This window comes from Patagioenas fasciata, unplaced genomic scaffold, assembly GCF_037038585.1.
Source record: "Patagioenas fasciata isolate bPatFas1 unplaced genomic scaffold, bPatFas1.hap1 Unplaced_1, whole genome shotgun sequence".
NCBI lineage: Eukaryota > Metazoa > Chordata > Aves > Columbiformes > Columbidae > Patagioenas > Patagioenas fasciata.
In genome coordinates, this window is record NW_027288510.1 from 2,355,772 (window position 1) to 2,368,674 (window position 12,903).

Below are 12,903 nucleotides of genomic sequence, written 5' to 3' on the forward strand. Positions count from 1 at the left end.
CTCTGGGTGAAGAACCTTTTCCTCATGTCCCACTGACCCTCCCTGGCACATCTTCTGCCATTCCCTGGGTTCTGTCACTGTCACAGAGAAGAGCTCAGCCCTGCCCCTCCTGCTTCTGCTGAGGAACCTGCAGCCCCATGAGCTCTGCCCTCAGTCTGCTCTGCTCCAGCTGAACAAACCCAGGGACTTCAGCCGCTCCTCATATGGTTTCCCCTCCAAACCTTCACCAGCTTCATGTCCCTCTGGACACCCTCCAGTAGCTTTATCTCCTTTTCTCCTGTGTCCCCAGCCCTGCACACAGTGAATGCTGCAGGTGAGGCCGCCCCAGCACAGAGCAGAGCGGGACAATCCCCTCCCTGCCCGGCTGGCCGTGCCGTGCTGGATGCACCAGGACACGGGGCCCTCTTGGCTCCAGGGACACTGTTGGTTCATGTTCAACTTGCCACTGACCAGAACCCCCAGAGCTCTCCATGGAGCTGCTCTCCAGCATCTCGTCCCCCAGTCTGTCTGTACAGCCAGGGTTGCTGTGTCCCAGGTGCAAAATCTGGCACTTGCCCTTGTTACACTTGTCATGGTCCCTCCCATGGTCCCTTCCTCAGTCCTCAGTCCAGCCACAATTCTGAGCTGCCTCCCCAGACCCTGAGTGAGGACTTCTGATCTGTCCCCTCTTCCCCACATAGCAGCTACAGGAAAATGTGACACCTTTCTGAACCACCGCAAAATGACCTGGACATCCCAAACCAGGCTGCTTGGCCTGCCCCTTGCTGCAGGACACTGCAGAGCTTCACTTCATGTCATGAGATATTTGTGCCATCTACACAGGTGACAGGAGCTACTCACCAGCCTCCACAACAACCCCTGTCTTTACTCCTGATTACAAATTTATCACAGGCAGAGATTGTTTGCTGCTCAAACCATCTGGCCAATTTACAGCCACATATGTCAACTCTGGAGTTTCGCACAAACTATCGCTTCCCTGTGCTTTCAACTCTCCAGTCCTCACCATGCACAGAGGTCACCCGAACCAGCTGGAGTCTTCCCACTCCTGACTCATAAATAAGGAAAAAAGCATCATGCAGTTGGTAGCAGTGATTTTCCAGGGACTCCGGGGAATATGCCCAGGCTGGGTTACCCCCTGCGGTCACGGTGACACAGCCGCACGCTCCCATGTGCGCTGTAGCTGCAGTGCGCCCTGCATGGGGAGTGCTCCACCACACATACTCATGCCATGTTCTGCAGCGAAACAGAGCATCTGTGTGTAGGCTGGCTATTCTGCAATTGTTTGGGCAAGCAACAACTCAAAAACTTTAATGGAAAAACAAAGAGGAAAAGGACTGCAATGGGACAAGCAGCTAGGTGACGCACACAGACACGGTCATTTGGTGGCTTTGTACCATCCACCAACTTGCAGTCAAATATTCCAGCCAGGAAAAACCTTATTAGGTAACTAGAGTGTGGATGCATGAGATCCACAGGTCAAACTCTTCATCTGTTGATACATTCCTTGGGCTCTGTCCTCAGCTGCAATGTCACAACAGACACGTCTCTTAACTGTAGAGAGTATACCATGAAGTATGGAAAAACTAGGTACACAACATCAGAGAAAGAAAAACTATCAGATGATGGAGTACATCCTCACAAAGGAGACCTTATCATGGCTTTTAGTCCAGAACTTAACCCACATATCTTCTAGCTCACTTCATATATTGCCCTTCTGTATATTCTAAAACCACAGATGCTACCATGAGCACAACCACACTGAGAAGGGGGAAAGGGGAAATCAAGCAATGACAGAGGTACCTGATGCTAAGAAGTCACTCACCAGCACCAAGAACTGCTCATCTGCCACTTGAGCGTCGGTCATCAGGAACACGATGCCTATGTTCTTCACACCGGCTTTCAGGTACAGGTTTGCCAGGTCTGCCTGGACGTTGAAAAGCAAGAGGACTTAGGGGGTGCACCTCCATTCTGCAAAACTCAGGTAGGTACCACATCTACAAGCAGGATATTTCAGAATCTTCCCATTAACCAAGAATAAAGCAATGGCAATTAATTAGCGTGAAACTGCACTTTGGCCACTCTCCATCTTCATGGCTGAGTCTGCCAGGTTATATGGGGGAGTCTATCGCTGTCATCATTGTAAGACTTTACCCAGTAAGACTTGACGTTACGGCCAGGTCTGTGTAACACAAAAAAAAAGAGAAAGAAGCCCTGGCCAGCACCGCTACACACAGGGAAATGCTTGTAGCTGGAACACCTGGAGGTCAATGGATGTGGCTAAAGACATCAGTGCAGTCCCTGGTTGTGGAGGCTGCCCTGGGAGTTCAGAAAGGCTTACTGTGGGCACAATAAGTCACTATACGGGGACATTAAAGCACCACAGGGACTGGGAGGGACAGCAGCCACTGAAAATGTTGGACCTTGGTGTCCCCATGCTGTAGATTTCTCTGATTTCACAACTATACCTGAATTTTCTTTTTTTTTCTGAGGTGCTGCAACACATTTCTTTCTGCTTGTGAAGAAAGGAGAAGGACACCTTGTGCAAACAGGGATGTTTTCAGTTTTATTCCTTTCCAGAGTCTGAGCAGGGACTCGCCCTTCAGTGTCCCACTCAGTGCAGTGATGCTGACAGAGAAACTGCTCATATGGAAAAGCTGTTTCACCTCAAAGGGGACAGTGTCCTGATGAAGGACACAGTGTCCTCCTGATGAAGGACACCAACTTCTTGAAATCCAAGTTGTTCATGAGATGGGAAAAACGCCATCATCCCGCTCAAACTCCATCATTTCCTTCCTGCCCCTCCAAGCAGGATACAAGGCATGCGGGAGACACTGAAGGAATTTACTGGTCTGTGTTCCAGAAACTTTCTTAGAAATTCAGCAAATACACACGCTCCCTCAAAAAGAATCATTTGTTACTTCCATCACTGGAAATTTGAATTAGATCAATTATAACAGCACGAGGGGCCAATGCCAGACAGGGTAATCTGTCACCATCCTGCTCTTCCATATCTAAGAAAAAAAGATGACTCCATATTTCATAAACTCTTTGAAAATGAATAGAGAGTGAAGGGAACATCAAATTATCTTCCACCTCCACAGACAGAAGTAAAGACATGCTTTGAAAACAAGTTTATTAATGCTGGTTTCAAGCTATATTCCTAGATGGGAGCACAGGTTTTCTCAATGAATAGGCAGGTAGGAGCTAGAAAATTGTACGAGTGGGGCTGAAGAACACAGAGGAAAGTTGAAAATACCCAATGGATGGAGGATCAGGCTTGTGTGACGTGACAAAAACATGACAAAAACAACCTGTACACAACTACAGGTCATCAGGCCCTGCCTCTGATGGGGAAGGAAGGCAAGGGTTCATTGGCCATCGCATCTCCCGAGCAGAATGGCGTGAAGTTACTGAGGTTGTGATTTTTACAACATTTCTGATGAGAATCCTTTTGCCAGCAGCTAAAATACTTGAAAATCATTTCAACGATATTTTACAATGTTGATTTGTAACTTCTGTGCTCACTAGCCTGCGCATAGATATAAGCACAGGCACCTGTTCTCTATAGTGAACCATCCACCATCCCCTCAGTCCCTCCCTCATACAAAATCCTGGTGGAAGGACTGGATACGACTTTGGAACTCTCCTCCTGCTCTCTCCTGCTCCTTTTCCACCTCCAAATCACTCCACAACAGGCACCTCACAGATGAGCTAATTACCACATCTCGGTTTAATTAGAAATAATAGTCAAATACGGTTTCTTGAACAAGCATTAACTGAATGTCCACACCAGGGGTTTATCATCGGAGCCCAGCGCTGACTCTGAGCCTTGGGCTGGGATGTTGTTGGGTCTGGCCAGCTCAGAGGGCTGGCAGGGGACATCAGGCCTGTCTGCACCCCACAGATGTGTTGGGAAGCACTGCTCCTCTCTGCAGTCCCATATAGTCTCTGGAGCTTTTTACTGTCTTCACAATGGCGTCATTCAACACGCAACAAGACAGAATCACAGAATCCCAGCCTGGTGGGGGCTGAAGGGACCTCTGCAGATCCCCCAGTCCAAGCCCTGCTCACGCAGGGTCACAGAGCAGATCACACAGGTGGGTCCAGGCGGGTTTCAATGTCTCAGAGAAGGAGACTCCACACCCGCTCTGGGCAGCCTGGGCCAGGCTCTGGCACCTCCCAGCAAACAAGTTTCTGCTCATGTTCAGATGGAGCCTCCTGTGTTTCAGTCTGTGCCCGTTGCCCCTCACCCTGGCGCTGGGCACCACTGAACAGAGTCTGGTCCATCCTCTGACACCCACCCTGAGATATTGATCCATTGATCAGATCCCTCTCAGCTTCTCCAGCTCAACAGCCCCAACTCTCACTGAGTCTTTCCTCATCAGAAAGATGCTCCAGACCCCTCAGCATCTTTGTCTCCCTCTGGTAATTCCTTGTCCTTCTTAAATTGGGGATCCCAAAGTTTTCAGGGCAAGTTCTGCTTTTTATTCCCTTCCGCTCCACCTCAGCCCCAGGAGTCACCCACCTTCAGGTCAGGGATCCCGTACCCTTTCCTCAGCGTGATCTGGAAAAGCTCCAGGGAGCTGATGAAGGCCGCCAGCCTGGTCAGGCTCTGCTTCCCGCTTCCACCCACGCCGACCAGGAGAGCGTTCCCTCGGGGGGACTCCAGGATCCGGTTGATGCGGCAACTAAATTGAAGCATATAAAATCTGTCATTAATAAGAGTATTTTTCTTATTCTCTGCCCACTGCTTTTCAATATATATTTTAATCACTAGGAAACCGTAGTCTGAATGGGATGAAAAATGTCAATCTAAGAGACATGTCAGCAATCAATCCCCATCTCTGCTGAGGCCCAAACAAAGGACGTAGCTGATTAAAAAAATAGTTTGGTGGCGATTCAAACTGTGTCCAATATTTTTCCACCTGCCAAGTCCTGCTGGATAGAAATATTTTAAGGTGAAGGCCTGGATGTCTTTGCAGGGAGGACAAGGGAAAAAACACATTACATGGACATGCAAATAGTGAGAACAGAATTCATGGCTCTGGTGCACCTCTCCAGTGAAGGTTCCTCTTCACAAAGCATTTTGGGTTCATGTTCAGGTGAAGGGTCCTGCTATGCATTAAAGCATATTCATATACATCTGGAATAGCATAATACCTGTCTGGAAAATACAGTCCAACATTATTTATCCAAGCCACCATTAAGAGTGAGATTTTGTCACACTTAAAATGAACTTGCTATTGTTTTTCAGGTCTGTTCACTTGTCCTTGAGAGTTGCACAGTGAGCTCTGCCCCCAGTCTATTCTCTTTAAGCAATTGCTGACATCCCCACGTTAAAATCCCAAGTGAGGGAGGTTTAGAGGATCCTACCTGTGAAAACCTCACTGTCAGGTGTCTGAAATGCAAGCACCATTCCCCTCTTGACATCACTGCCTTTATTCAACTCACTTAACTGAGTATTTTCCTAGACTAATCTAATTAATTTTTCAAATAAGACTGCAAGAAATACTGTACTGCTTTATTACAACTCAAGCGTCTTATGATCTATGTGCAGACTCCCACAGATTGTGAAATTAAACCCAGAATAGCAATCCAGCTTGTGTGGAGAGCTGGAATGTTCCTGCTTTTCATTCTCTAGCTGGCTGTCCCCAAAAGCAAGGGCACGGGGTGTGCGTTGGGAACGGGCACCATGAGCCCCGGGTCAGGAGGTGACTGACCCATATCCCCCACCTCCCCACATACATTAACTCCCTTACTTTTTTTTCCCAACAGAAACTTCACAACAAATTCAAGATGTCATCCATAAGCTGTTGGAGATGGAATAATTTGTGTGTTTCAGCAAAACGCAATTTCCAAATGCGCTGAATCGAAATCACTCAGCTCCAGTGAAAATCATGCTGAATACTCAAACCTCGCCTTCCCGATTACTCACAATATTAACTGGAGGGATACTGACAGGTTTTGTTGAAAATCCCAATTTATGTAAAGTGCAAAAGAAGCACAAGATTAAAATTACTGTCACCTTTCTGCAAGCAGAAACACCAATGGACATCAGGTTGCATATGACTCATTAATACAAAGAAGTAAATGCCCAAACTATAAGGGAAGCCACGCCCCAGCACAGCCAGCACGCTGCACCGCAAAAGGAACAGATTGCTGAGCTCTTAGAACAGAACTGGTTAAACAGCTAGTTAAAAGGAGTAGAAATTTATATATATATATGTATTTTTTTAATTTGCATGAGAGTAACTGCATTAGGTTACCAGGTCCAGCAAACCTGAAATCACCCACACAAGCGTGCAGCAGGACAGCGGCTTCCTTCTAGCTTAGTCACAAACCTGCTCTTCATGATACAATGTTTCCAGGCAAAATCAGTTAAAACTATGATTTACAGGGGAGGTTCATCTTCAGAAATTATCTGAGGCCAGGTCTGCATTTCAGCCCCCAAAAATCAGACCACATCTGGAATATTGTGTCCAGTTGTGGCCCCTCCGTTCCAGAAGGACAGGGAACTGCTGCAGAGAGTCCAGCGCAGCCACCAAGATGCTGGAGGGAGTGGAGCATCTCCCGTGTGAGGAAAGGCTGAGGGAGCTGGGGCTCTGGAGCTGGAGAAGAGGAGACTGAGGGGTGACCTCATTCATGTTTACAGATATCTAAAGGGTGAGTGTCAGGAGGATGGAGCCAGGCTCTTCTGGGTGACAACCAGTGACAGGACAAGGGGCAATGGGTTCAAACTGGAACACAGGAGGTTCCACTTAAATTTGAGAAGAAACTTGTTCCTGGTGAGGGTGTCAGAGCCTGGCCCAGGCTGCCCAGGGAGGTTGTGGAGTCTCCTTCTCTGCAGACATTCAAACCCGCCTGGACCCCTTCCTGTGGAACCTCAGCTGGGTGTTCCTGCTCCATGGGGGGATTGCACTGGAGGAGCTTTCCAGGTCCCTTCAACCCCTGACATTCTGGGATTCTGTGATTCTGTGGAATTCCCAACAAGCATTTAAATCATGTATAAGAGCTGGAGGTACGTGTCACGATCCATACCACAGGCATGTAAATAGCTTCATAATGATCAACGGAGGCTCGCTATTTTCATATAGTCCCACGTGTCCAGTTTCCACAGGGAATCCAGCTGGACCTCCAGGCATCGGAATGCAAGCAGGCTTTCCAAAGGATCCAGGCAATTTAAGTGCCTCAGTCCATTCAAACTAGTAGCCTGAATTCACGTAATCTCACATTATATACATTTGAAAATCCCACTGAGAATTGTGTAAACGTGCCTCTAACCCAGTTGTGAAAGCATTTAGGGACATCCTGGTGTAACTAGTTCTGTGGCTGGCTGTCAAGTGAAGACAAAAAGCACTTGATCCATGTCATGTACAATAAACGTCTGTGCCGTATGCAGAGCATCAAGGGCCAAAGATGTAACAGCAACCAGACTTCAAACGACCAGCAGCATGCTGACCCTCCATCCGACAGCCCCGCATCCTCACAGTGTCAAAAGATCCCCCCAGCAGCAGCTGGAGAAGCAGGGCAGTATTTGTGCAGGACACACCACGTGGGCAGATGAAGCTTCTGCACACCTCCAGCTCCTTCTGCTCTAATAATGGATACCGACATCCTCCAGAAACCTCCATGGAAACAATCTGCATGGATAAAAGCTACAATGAGAGCATAAAGACAGAAAACTCCCCTACACGTGGCACATGGCGTCCTCAAACAGCACCAGGCTCATGGCAGCGTTGACTTCGTTGTAGCTGCCCAAGGCTTCCACAAGGATCTTGTTCAGCTCCTCCCAGGTCGGAACTGGCCTGTAGCTGGGTTCTCCAACGCCTTTAGCGAAATGGCAATAAATGTTCATTCGCTTGGTCTGCTCTAAAGTTTCCTCAATGTCCTGTCAAATTTAAAAATCATTTTTAAAAAAGGTATATAAGAAGTAAAGGAGAAAACACTGCAGCTCTATGTCATCTTTCCAAGTGAAGCACAATGTTCCAAAAAATGTCCATATAGCTGCACCTGTGTGTTGAAAAAGGGGAAAGAGCGACAAAAGGGAAGGAAAGGGAAAGGATAAAGCCCCAATACTTGCTCTGGACCTTTTGTAAATCACAAGAACTCATCACCTTAAGAAAATGTGAGCACAAGAAAAGCCCCACAGCAACAGCTACAGCATGACACTGTTGCATGGACAATGATTAACAGCCAGAGGAAAAAGCACTGTCTGCGTTACTGTGATATTTGCAGGACTCCAATGGCAACACTGCCGGGTGATGACAGGACTGAAGCAAAGCAGGTCTAGAGCTTCCATTAGGAAGATATTTTGGAAAAAAAGGAAAGCACTAGGGATTTGTGCCTGCATCTCACTTTACTCCCACCAAGACTGGGGATCTGACTCTTTTGCTTTTGCCACAAGACTCAAGACATTTAAATAAAATAATTTAATTAATTCACAGAGCCGAAATCTCCTCTCCCCGGTGCCCTTAGGGAGAGCATCGTTCACCCAAATACCAACATTGGCAGCCCAGGAAGCAGTTGACAGAGATTTTGCTCCTGGTGTCCCACCAAGAGCATCACACTCCATGCAAGTGAGAGACTGGCAGACCTTGGGTCAAACTTCTCTTGCCCAAGGAACCTTTTTCCTGTAAGCACGTACGTTATTATCAGAGTTATGAACCTCAACACTTACGTCATATAATTTCTTCACCGTCTCCAGCTGGATTTTATCAAAGGTACCATAATCCTTTTCTTCAACCATCTTATCCCGGTAGACTGGGTTTGACTCGTGCAGGTAGAGTTTCACCAGGTCTTGGGGGTGCTGCAGACATTCCGGGGTAGAGAACAGAAGGCCCTGTGGGGTGCAGAGAGCAGCAGTAAACCCCACCTTGACCTGAAGGGCCTGATGTCTCCCCAGCATCCAGGCTGAATGGGGCTGAATCACTCAAAATGCAGAGTTACTGTAACAACCTGCAAATAAACTTCTGAAGAAGCCCCTGGAGAACGTGCCCTTCGTTACCTCCAATTTCCCAAAGCAATTGTATATATTACACCAATTTTAATAGCCAAAGTGCATCCCCAGCGCAGCCTGATCTCCAAGAGTGCGTAGGGTCAGACACCAGCCCGACGGGCGGGTTTCTGCATCCCAACACCACAGCACGGCTGCTTTGTCAAGAAGAAGATAGTTTGGACATCTTAGCGGTGATGATTTTTTTCTAAAATCAATTAATTTTAATTAGGTGCATTCTGGCTGCAGGAAATATTAGTTTCTGTCTGCTTATCACAGCATGTTTACCATGAACTCTATTAAAATGCATAAAAGAATTATATTTCAAAGAGGTGTCACCTATTACTAAGCCTATTAACAGCACCCAGGGTTTTCAATGGCATGTATTAAACAGACAGTTTTTATTCCTAACATCTAATTATTTACACACAAAACATAAAATGTATTAAAAGCAATGTAAAGCAGGCCATCTCAGCTCGATGGATCATGGCTCAAATCATTTGGGTTTCACATTTGTCATTACAGCTGTCAAGCTGTTATTTTATTTATTTCAGAGAAAAGATAGTGAGAAGAGCTGATGACTCAAAGAGAATAAGGTGAAACCCATCAGGTCCTAAAAAAAAGTCACTCTAAAGACACTCCAAGCCACAAAAGTTGTGTTCTTGATGCAAGCAAATGTAAGGCTCAGAGGGAAGAAAATCCACGTTTCACAAATCTGTAAGCAGTTTATTAACTTAACACCTGAACATCTCCCCTCCCTTCACTTTACAGACCCGACTCTCCCGACTCCTCTCAGCAGAGCTACCAGGCTCTGCCACGGCAACCAGCTGCGTCCCCAGAGAGCGACGGGGACGCTCTAGATATGGAAGAAATTGCTGCCCCTGAGGGTGGTGAGAGCCTGGCCCAGGTTGGCCAGAGAGGTGGTGGATGAACCATCCCTGGAGACCAGGCAAGAAAAATAAATAACTTTTTCTTTGCAGTCTAAATAACATTTAAAATTATACTAACTAGTGCAGCATAGCGACCCCTTTCTAGCTGTCCTGCACTGCTGGATGAAGCACCTGCTCTCCTTTCTCCTGACGTTCTTCTTGGGGAGCCTGGAGCTGCCTCAGCAGCGGTGACATGAAAACAATGACAAACACAACAACAGCGTGTGGGCCACAAACTCAAGAGTCCTATTTAAAGTGCCAATTTTTAAATCTGCTCTGATATCAGGGAGGGTTGACGAGAGGCTCCAGTCACCCCCTTGGCACTGCATAGAATCACAGAATCATTTCAGCTGGAAGAGACCCTCACGAGCATCGAGTCCAACCATACCCTAATTCTAGCATGAAACCATGTCCCTAAGCACCTTGTTTAAACACCTTTCAAACCCCTCCGGGGATGATGACTCCACCACTGCCCTGGGCAGCCTGTTCCATAGCACCGTGGTTGCCATGTGCGATAGAGCAGCTGCTGGCACCTGGATCTCTGTTAGGAAGAAAAATAGCAGAGATGGGAAGAGAGAAGGAGGGGGAAGCTGTGAAACCAGACTGGCTCAGGTAACCACACGCCAGCCAAACCCAAGGTAAAGCTGTGCCAAACAACCGTGCCAGACCAAGGCACAAAACAAACTCTTGCTGACCCTGCGCCCATCTCGCCGCCGTCATTCCCAACTCAGCCACAATGTCAGCACGTAACACACAAGGTGCATTTCGGTGCTTCAAGCCTGAAGTTTGCAGGGCTCTTTAGTGAGCTCAACCAAGGGTGAACATGAAAATCCCTCCCCATGCAAAGGAGTGAGGAGTTCACTGGCAGCGGAGCCGACGTGGAGCAGCAGGACACGCCGGAGCCCCCGCTGCTGTCTGGCTGTCAGGAGGAGAGAGCCTGCTCTTCCCCAGCTGCCACAGATCTTAATGTGACATGCTGCTTCAAAATCTTGTTAGAAATAGGAATAAAAAGCAAAATACAACCTTGCTGGGTCTATGATTATTATTTTACAGAGATGACAGATATAATTTAGAGCATAATACCATGGTAACCCTTTCAGATGGAAAGAAAGACAGCAGCAGGGCTTTCTCTGGTGGGAGCCAGCGGGGAATGTATTTTTAAAAAGCATAATCCACAACTCTGTCACTGCAGAGACCTGTCTGCTTTAATCAAGGGGAAATTGCTTGGAGCGTACCAATCAATTTAACTCTGCAGTGCATGGTGGGACCCAGAGGCACGAAAAGGTGCTGTAGAAGTGCAAGACAAAGTAGTGTCGGACTTGAACCACAGACGGGACCCACTACAGAGCGAAAGTAACAGATAATACCTTCTGATGAGCCCAAAGGATTACAAAGGACTGAAGGGTGACCTTGCCCCTGCAGCAGTAACATCAGTAACAGTAAATTATATACTCACAACAACCAGGAGCCAGGCTGCCGTTCCTGCAGACCTTGCCTAACCCTGCTCCAGCCCCTTCTTGCCTGTCATCCCTGACTGTGCTTTCCAGCCCCTCCTCATATTTCCAGTGAAACGTGACAGCAAATTAAAGTTAGATTATTACAAATTATTACGGTACTTGCTGAGCCTTCTGTAGTCATTTAAAACCAGCCACGAGCCCAGGGGGCTGAAGATGGTCATAGATTTTGAGGTTCCTTGTTATTCTTTTTAAAAATCAGGAAGCAGCATCCTTCAGCCCAGACCCTGGTGTGTTCCCAGGTCAGCAGTGACCCGAATGTGTTTGTGTACTCAGCAGAGGAACCATGCCCAGTGCTGGCTTCCCCTCTTCATCCCCCTTCTTCACCCACAGCCCTTCTGCCAGTCGCCACCTCCCTGGAGACTCATGTTCCCCTTTGGGAGCCAAACCCCCCCACAACACACACATTACCCTGGTGTCACACAGGACAGACCAGCTTATCTCTACTTGAGGGCCTGAACCAAAGTTTCACCCTTGGCCAGCTGACGCCAGACAAGCAGCAGCACTGAGTACAATGCTGAGGCATTTAATGCTGTCCAGCTGAAGGTGAAGTCCAGAGACAAAATCAAATTAGAACAGTGGATGAAAATCATTGTTCTGCAAGGATACATGGAATTTCTCACAGCCTTCCCAAGTCAACACAACTAGATGGTTTGGTAGGGGTCTGGAGCATCTTTCTGATGAGGAAAGACTCAGTGAGAGTTGGGGCTGTTAAGCTGGAGAAGAGAAGCTGAGAGGGATCTGATCAATGGATCAATATCTCAGGGTGGCTGTCAGAGGATGGACCAGACTCTGTTCAGTGGTGCCCAACGCCAGGGTGAGGGGCAGCGGGCACAGACTGAAACACAGGAGGCTCCATCTGAACATGAGCAGAAACTTGTTTGCTGGGAGGTGCCAGAGCCTGGCCCAGGCTGCCCAGAGCGGGTGTGGAGTCTCCTTCTCTGAGACATTGAAACCCGCCTGGACCCACCTGTGTGATCTGCTCTGTGACCCTGCGTGAGCAGGGCTTGGACTGGGGGATCTGCAGAGGTCCCTCCAACTCAACCAGGCTGGGATTATGTGGGATTCTGTAATGCTGAGGCATTTAGTGTTTTCCAGCTGAAGGTGATGTCCAGAGACAAAAATCAAATGAGAACAGTGGATGAAAATCATTGTTCTGTAGGGATACGTGGAATTTCCCACAGCCTTCCCAAGTCAACACAACTAGATGGTTCATCTCAGGAGAAACCTATTGTACAGCCAGGGCAGCCTGGAAAACAACATGGCTCAAGCAGTTCAGACAGGAACCCACACAACAGAAGAAGACACCTGTGTCCTTGAACAGCCGCTGGAACCCAGGCTGGATATCCTGACATGTTTCAAAAAGCATTAGAGACCCACACTTGGGCAACAGAGTGAAACCACACCTGTGTCCCTGATGGGGCGCTGGACACCCTTCTGGCCTCCACAGCCTCGGGTGAACCTGGAT

The 12,903-nt window shown here is 47.8% G+C and overlaps 1 pseudogene; it reads right to left on the minus strand.

Annotated features, from left to right (window-relative positions):
* LOC139826689 (dynein axonemal heavy chain 9-like) overlaps positions 1-12,903 on the minus strand; it is a 132,059-nt pseudogene that overhangs the window by 58,073 nt on the left and 61,083 nt on the right.